Raw genomic sequence first — 9,118 nt, forward strand, 5'->3', positions numbered from 1 at the left:
TTTTTTGGCTTACTTTATGTTTCATATTTTTTCCCCATCTTACTTCTTTCTACAGCCTTTGTTTTTACTTTTTTGTGTGTTTTTGTGTCTTCTTCCTCCCTTCCCTTTGTTCGTTAGATGATGCTTTTTCTGAGGGTGAAAGTTCAAATCCCTTAAGGGTTAAGAAAACTTAGGTTTCCTTTTCACCTGCTTTCTACCATTATGCTGTAGGGTGGAAATATCTGTGTAGTGGAACATTTTAAAAGGCCCTGGGTCAAACTGACTACTACTCTTGGAATAGGACTTGGAGTTAAAAGCCTGAGATTTGATATATTACTGCCTTAATGAAGACCACTAGAGTACAGGAAGAGGCAGAACAGGATATTCTTCTGGATCATCCTGTCTAAGGTCTCGGTGAACATAAACTCTCTTTTAGAGAACTATTCCCAGTATCTGGACAAATGTACAGACCCTAGCTTCAGTAAATTTTTAAAAACATAAAATATTTAGATGCAAAGATTTGGTGGAAATGTCACTCAAGATGATGATATATTAGGTATCCTGTGCCTAATATTTTCTCAGCAGAAACATTGAATTAATTTTCTGATGTGCTTAGATATTTACCCTGACAGTAAGGCAACCTATGAATGCTAATTGCTCTGTTGGGAGAAGCTCCTTACAGAGGCTAGCAAAACTTGAGTTGGCCACCTAAAGCAGACAGTATGAGTCTTGTGCCAAATTCTGAAACTAAAGCCAAAAATGATATTTTCATAATGTTACTTGCAATAGATCAATTTAAAAAAGAGGGGCTAAAAAAGGAAAAAAAGCAGCAGTTTCTTTTGCCATTTGTTCAGAACTTGAGGTTGTAATCAAGATTTTCAGATCAACTAAATCTTTGAACAATGCAAGCAGACAGTCAGCATTCCAGCAGTGCTCAAGCAATGATTTTACATTTATTATCCAATCCTTTCAAGCATTGCTTTGCTTTTCATGCTTGAAAGTCTGACAATGATCTTATTGTTGAAATTTTTAGTGTTTCTCTTCTCTAGACAGGAGAAAAATGCTTTGGAGGTCAAGGCACTAATCGGTCATCTCACGTAACATTTCTTCTAAATGCTTAAACTTAAATATGACACACTTTCAGAGAATTTACTGAAGCTTTATTTTGTATTTTTGCTGTGGATGTACCCCTCAAACTGGGACATATGGTCACTAAATGCCTAGTCCTAAGGCATGGAAGCCTGAAGGCTTAAAATGATCCTGCTACCAACATAAGAGTCTTGGAAAATAAGAATAGCGGTGCTTCATCATTTGCTCGATACTTGAGGCTATAATCAAGCTCTTCAGATCAATTAAAACACTGAACAATGCATGCAGGGAGTAAACATTCAAACAGCATTCCTACGATGTTTTTGCATTTGTTACTCTGCCCTTTTTAAAGTGACTTGATGTTTCATGATTTAAAACCAGTCAGACAACTCACAGTATGGTTCATGTCTGTATGCATATATTTGCAAAACTCCTCCTAGTCTATGCCTCAAATCTCACGGGCTTACTTGCTTCATCACTGTCCAAAGAACTTGCCCTCTCTTCCGCTTTATATGTATATATACCACATTTACTCCACCACATTTACTGATGATAGTATACTTACATATATAGTTTAGAGAGCTGGATTTATATGTTTCAATTACGATTAGCATACTAATACATCTATGGAGTATTTCATTATTTCTCTATGAAAGACAAAAAATAAATGCACATAATGTTATACAGAAAATGAACTGTTTCTTTTTGTTACTGTAGCTAAGAAAAAAATCTGTTTCTTGATTGTTCGCTTAAATCTTGTTTGATCATGATTCTTCTCTACTTATCTCTACTTTGACTTTATGTTTTCTCAGATTTTGAATAGTTGGAAGTTTGATTTTACACCCATTAAAATGTTATTTCCCCCTCATAATGGAAAGGACACTTCTGGCAAAGAAAGCTTGGAATTCTGATCTTTTCCTCTTTCTTGGATGCAGGAGCAGGAAGTAAGGATTATTCACAGTTTTTCAATGACACTATCAAGTGACAAATACATTTATATCACTACCTTGACAAAGTTGCAGATTAGATTGAGACCTTTTAAAAAGCTTTAGACTAGAGTCGTAAACGTAAACTGTAGCTCAAGTTCAGTTTAATTTTGCTAGCAATGCTGGTTTTCTTTAGTCTTCTCATTTCCTGAAAACAGCTCTCATTCTTCTACTCCACTAGTAAACTTAGCCTATGTTGTCTGTGGTTGCTTTTGGCCTTCAGACTATTCTATTTACAAATATGTATTAGACTACCCATTTTTGTTTTGTATAACAAAATTACTACACTGAGATTGATAACAAAATTACTACACTGAGATTGATAAAAAAAATCACTACACTGTAGTGCTGTACAAAGCTATAGCATGTAGCAAGCTATGCAAGCAGCATCTTGTAGAATTGCATCTTCAGTAAGGCAGACTAAAAAATGCTGAAATCTTGACTGTAAGTCAGAGACGAGCCAGAGATTATCTTGTTTGATGAATTACAATTGCTGTTTTTCTCTCCATATTAGTTTGCAGTAGAAATTATTTTTATTTATTAGTCATTGTCTCTAAGCATACATTGAAAAAGGATGAAACAACAGAATCAAGGATCTTTGTGATCTTCATTTCTGTGTCCCTGGCAGCTATTCTCTGCTTCTGTCCTCCTCTCAAGATGGGAATTTGAATTGGAAAAGTGCTTAAGAAGGGAGAAGAGGGTAGAGTGAGAGAACAGAAGATACACCTGCCTATTTGTCAACTGTGCCAAGTCTGAGAAAATTTAGTTTTCTGAATTTTTTATTACTGAATACTAAAGACATAAATATAACAGTATCTGATTTTTGAGCTTCAGAGTAAAATATTTTGTTTCTACAGCAGAAAGTGGATTTCTTTTGCCTTTAGAAATTTCTTCTGTGTCAGAATATGCTCTATGCTTTAAACTTGTCTCGGGCAGTATAAGAGAGAATTTCAGGAGTATTGTGTATCACACCAAATGCCTTATACTTTTCCTTTTTGAAGAAAAAGTGAGGGCTACCTTCTAATGATGAAACTGAGGAAGCTGTAGCATTTTGGAGCCCAACAGTCTAGACAACAACCATGAGACTTATATATTATACATATTTTAAAAGATGTGTTATTTATACCTACATGCATAAATTATGTATGCAATATGTATTTATTTATATATGTGTGTAAAAAAAAAAAAAAGAGAGAGGAGGTCAAGTGAATTGATATGACAATTAATTTAGTCAGGTTTCTAGGAACACTTTTTAGTTACTCTTCAAAACTAAGGTGAAAGAGGTAAGAATACAAGAATATAAAACTGCTCCCTATGTTGATTTAGAGAAGAGAAGAAGGAATATTTATTTGGAGAAGCAGGAGGGGCCGCTTTGGACAGCGTAGTATTTTATTCTGGACTGGGTTGCAGTAGAAAACACTTATCTACATGAATATGTTTTAAGCCTAACTGAAACTTAGGCTTTGGATAGTTCATACGCAACTTTGCAAGGGGATAGTGAGCTGATTTTGTACATTTATTGCTGCATGACACAACTTACTGGCTCTATGTGTAAAATAAAGACAACTAAAATAAAGTGCTTGTAAAACTTGCTGGATAGGTAGTAAAAGAGACTGATTGTTCTGTGGAGCAGGAAAAGACATAGAATTGCTCTGCCAACATGTATCAGGCAGAACTTGGAGGAACTGGCTTTGGAGCCAGTGAGGTCAGATAGAGCACCTTCAGGCCTATTCAGTTTTGGTATTTTTAATGAGACTGACACTAAGGACCAGCTGCCTGTGATAGTGTACCTGTGAAGTGGACTTATCTCTATTAAGGAGGAGAGAGAGACCATTAGCCCAGCTTACAGGAACAATCACAGACTATCACACAACTTTAGATGAAGACTGCTTCCATTTATTCCAGTGACTTTAAAAGCCCTAGTAACCTGAATGTCTCTATCATTTTCCAGTTCATTTTTCCAAAAAGCAATGTTTTAATATGACCTATTTTGTAAAGGAGACAAGATCATTGCTAAAGCATCTGTTTGCATGTATGGGTTGGAACCTAAAAATCTGTCTGCCCTTTGGGGTTCAGCATGCTCATCTTTGTGTATTAAGGTCCACTTGTGACTCTTGAGCAGTTTTGTGCTTAAGCATTAACATAGTTAACATTATCTTTAATACTTCGCACTTGCTTAAGGCCACTTTCTCAACAATCTCATTAACGTGATACATTGGTAGATACTGTAGCATTTCTTTTCATCTTTCCTGCAAGAAGGCAACGGTAAGAATAGACTACTATACAGAATATCCAGAAGACAACCCTTTTCATGTTTGAATTAATATTAATATTACATTTAGTGAGCTATTCAGAGATCAGTGCCAAAATTCCCCACAGCTATGCTCTGAGAAGTGGAAGGACATATGTACTTCTTCTACTGACAAGAAACATGAGAAGTTAGCGAAACTTGTGAAGAATCAACTTAACACAAAAGGGTAAGAGAATTAGATTACAAAGTCTGAACACACTAAATTTGAAGAACATGTTTCCCAAAGACCAAGCTGAGTGTGAAATAAAGATGTTTCTTCTTGAGGATTTCTACTTTATTTGGGCTAGACTGAAAAAATGGAAAATGCAAAAATGCATAAAATGTAAAAAAAAAACCTACATGGAAGATTTAGTAAAGCAAATCTATTCTCATTTAGATGAACGAATTTCTATCGATTTCACTAAAGTTTCATGGTAATAGCTATCGGCAAAATAAGCAACAGTCTAGCAATATAACAATTATTAAAAGCACATTTCTTTTCGTGGAATCTCTTAAGACTGGAAAAGTAAAGACCTCTGAGAGGTCTTTAAAGAAAATAAACTGAATATTAAACTGAAAAATTCCAGCGGTCTCATGACCAAACAAGATTTTTATCTGAACTACATTAACCTGGAAAAACAAATAATAATAAAACAAGTTCATATTAATGGATGAGTGGAGTAGTTTAATCATCACAAGTGCGGATAAACTAATTTCATGGCTAGAGGCATCGTTTTAAGATATTTATTCATTAGTGACATGATTGGATGCCTTGTCTCTAATGCCTTCTCTTTTGTGCTAGAATTTGTATTTGACTGTCCCTGGAAAAGGGCCAGTGAAAGGATCAGAAAGGACAAAAAAAAAAAAAAAAAAAAAAAAAGGCAGAAATAAAAAGTATATTAATTTCTTTAGGAAAAAAACACAATTATTTCCTCTTTAATTTATTGTAACCAGCGTGACCCTGAATATGAAGCACAGAAAAACAATGAAAAATCTGCTGAGAACAGCAGCTCATAAAACCTTGCAATTTGGGGAGGTGGTGGTAGTGGTGAGCTGTTAGCTGAAAGAAAATTGTATCTCGTTTAAAAAAAAAAAACACAAATAAATACAACACCGTGGGCACTCAGATTCTATGGACATATGGGCTACAAAAAATATTCCCAAATAAAGTGAATAAACAGACATGTATTATGCTCCCCCATGTGCACATTTTAAACCGAATACGCATATTAGCACTTTGCCACTGCACCATAATTGCAAATAGACAGCTGAATTCTTTATTGTATCTTTACACAGCAGTGACAGAGTGAGTGCCTTAAAATCATAGAGCTGCTCAGAAATGTCAGAGTATTAGAAAACATTTAGCAACAAATGGTTATTAAACTGTCAACAGCACAGGAAAAGCTCAGAGGTGACTGTATTTCACTTCACTTTCTAATGAGCATCACCATAAGTGTCGCTTTAATTAAAAAGCAATCTTACCCAGCGTATATAACAAAAGATGTTTACTGTGCTAGTTCATCCTCTGACAAGTTAATAATTTCAAATTCATTTGCCTAAAAAAGAAGGGGAACATTACTTTTCAGGTAATTAAGAGGTTAAAGACTTTGTGCAGATCAAGCAACATGAATACATTTCAAGGTCAGGTAAGAGAGAAACCATTAATGACAAATATATGCTTTTAGGTGATGCCTGATTCCATACTACTGCATTACAGGGTGTGGAAATGTAAGCTTGAACACTACAGCTGAGGACACTTGGAATGTATAAATTTAAAAAAACAGAAAAAGTTTGCTCTTACTATTTTACTTTTTTCTTTTCAAAATCAAATCTACACTAGATTATCTTAAACTGTAGATTAGCTCAAATCTGATCCACTACCTTTAGGTAAAACTTCAGGTAAAAAAGTTAGGAAATAATTAATATCCCTAAAGGAAGGATCCAGGGAATCAGTTCTGATGAGCCAAAGTTTTTTGGAATTATTCCAAATTGTTTCCAAATTCCAAACTGAAATTACTCCAAAATACTGTGAATTCTTTAGGTAACTAGCTGAAGATATAAGAAAAAGATAAGATCAAATCTTGATTCTTCTTTCAAGAAAATCATAGTTAACAAAGCCAAGCGAAAAATCAGTAAAGTGAAAAGTACTTTTGAGTATCACTGATTTTCTTTCATAAAGTCATAAGGAAGTAATGGAATTCCAAGTTTTTTCTGGAAGCTTCAGTTCAAAAAAAAAAAATAAAAGAAAGAAACATGATTTAAAACATTTTAAGTTTTGATGTATTTTTTTAAAACCTTTCTTACTATATTGCTTTTATTATTCTAATGCTAACTTGTCACTTGATGCTTACATCATGACATATCATAAAGGTTTCAATGTTGAAACATTCCGAGGAGGAAATCAAGCCCTTGCTAAACTAATTAGAGAATCTATTTTCACATCTATCAAAGTGATTGCAGGCTAATAAAAAGTTATCAAAGCCAGTTGCTACTCTAGTTTGACCTTACTTGTTACTATCAATAGACATACTACTCACTGATAATGGAAAATGCATATAAATACTTTCATATATATGAAAGTATGTATAAAAATAAGGGTCAGATGAAATCAGCACAATAAGAAGAAAAACAAAGGTATGTGCATACAGACATTTGTCCATTTAAGTGGAGCATTAATACAAAATACATGGGAATTCACAGCGCAGATATCTAGACTCCATATCATCAATAATATTTTGCGTATAACAGATCTGAACACAAATTGCAAGCACACAAGAGAGCTGAATTTGTATTAAAGTAAATAGTGGACTTAAATGGAGGGGGAAGAAAAGAAAGAAAAACAAGTGCTTTTTTGTTTGTTTGTTTGGCCTATGGAAGGCTTTTTTCTTTCTTTCTCAAGTCTGTTTTACACGTTTTAAAACTAATTTTCTCGAGTAGTTATCCGAACATCACATTGATTTTTGTTTCATCTTTCTCAGCACATGCATAGCTAAGTTTCTATAGATATTAAGAAACTGTACTGTCACTAGTTATAATATTCTACCCGTTCTTCCAACACAAAAGCAAAATTTTCTGGAAAGCTACTTGTATTTATTTTTGTAGAGGGCTCAGCACAGATCCTAATGGACATAAAGCAAACAACTAGCATGTATAAGTTTATAAGCCAAATTTCATGTTTGAAATCTATATTACTCTAATAACACTTGCTCTAATAATACTGTTCTCAAAAGATTCCCCTACCTCTCCTTGCTTTCTCGATAAACAGGTTGCTTTTCTCACAGAGTTGACTTCTAGGTTACTTTAAAAGTTTTTCTTGGTTTGATATGAAAAATAGAGAAGTACGGTATAAAATTTCTTCTATTTTAAGAAAAAAAGTAGTTTACAATTGCTGTGCAAATGCTGATCAAGTAAAGAGACATCAAGGAAGTTTTTTTCACTCATTATTTTGCTCATTATAGAGCCACAAAGGCACCTGGCTTTGTCATTTACTATCATCTCCAGCTGCTTTGTGCATGATACACATCAACCAAAGACCTGTAACTCTACTGATATTCTCATTACTGTTAGCATTTTTGGTATTCTTCTCGTTCTGATGCAGTGTAATGCAGTCTTCATTAATACTTCTTTCCTACACTAATACATTAGATATTCTTGCTATGATTTTAATTTAGAGCTTCAGGATATAAACAGAAAAGAATTTAGAAATATATTTGTTCTAAGTTACATGAGACAGCCTTCGCCATTGAAATTTTTGCTTTCTGTTGAGTCAAGATATTTCCTGTTTAACTTGCGGGCAAACTTTCACCTACGAAGTTCCATTTTCAATTTAATGCTCATCATTTGAATCTCAAACATTTTTAACTATACTATTCTTGAAGTATTTGTCCAATAGGTGGAAGAAAAAGTGATCATTTACTCCATGTATATATGAAACAAAGGTCTGTGTGGTCTACTAGTTGTGGTCTTAGCCTAGTGGAGAAAACAGGCATAGGAGAACCCCTTGGGTTCCCTCCCAGCCTCCAGTTGCTTCTAGCTCAGAAGATGCTTGGGCACTGTATGGCTGTTCTGCATTTAGAGATCCCCACTGGCTTTCTGCTCCATGAGCTTTCTGAGACATTCTGTGTATCCATTTTCACGGCACCATTCAGCAAGGACTTGGCCAATGGAGAAATAGAGCAGATACCCATAGGCAGTATATACCCACAGAAAACAGTGTTTGTGTGTAGCTCTTCCTGTCATGGTACATTTTCCTTTTATTGAACAGATGTGAGAGCTTGATCGTACTGATTTTCTTTGATTCTAGTGGTGCAGCACTGTAGTAGTGATAAAAGATAATCCTAAGCATTTTTTTCCTGCTTTATCTTTAGTGACTGATAGCTTTCCACAGTCTTGTGAGATATAATAACAGAGAAACACGCTTAGCACTGGTGTCAATACTGATTGTCATACTGAGAAGTAACAATGAAAATCTATATATCAAGTGTTTAATTGCCAAGGAAACACAACCTCCTTGTGTAAAAACCTTTCTCCATGCTATTTTATTTTAGATGCCAAACTCCTCTTGTCACAGGGTGAAGCATCCCTCGCAAAAGACCTCATGGCTTCACCAAGACCAGTGTCTACAGCAAAGCATGATATGAAAGGGCTACTAAATCCCAGGATGTATGGAGGAAAGCAAAAAAGGAAAGGAAAGGAAAGGAAAGGAAAGGAAAGGAAAGGAAAGGAAAGGAAAGGAAAGGAAAGGAAAGGAAAGGAAAGGAAAGGAAAGGAAAGG

This window comes from Nothoprocta perdicaria, unplaced genomic scaffold, assembly GCF_003342845.1.
Source record: "Nothoprocta perdicaria isolate Ctin4 unplaced genomic scaffold, notPer1 scaffold_35, whole genome shotgun sequence".
Taxonomy (NCBI): domain Eukaryota; kingdom Metazoa; phylum Chordata; class Aves; order Tinamiformes; family Tinamidae; genus Nothoprocta; species Nothoprocta perdicaria.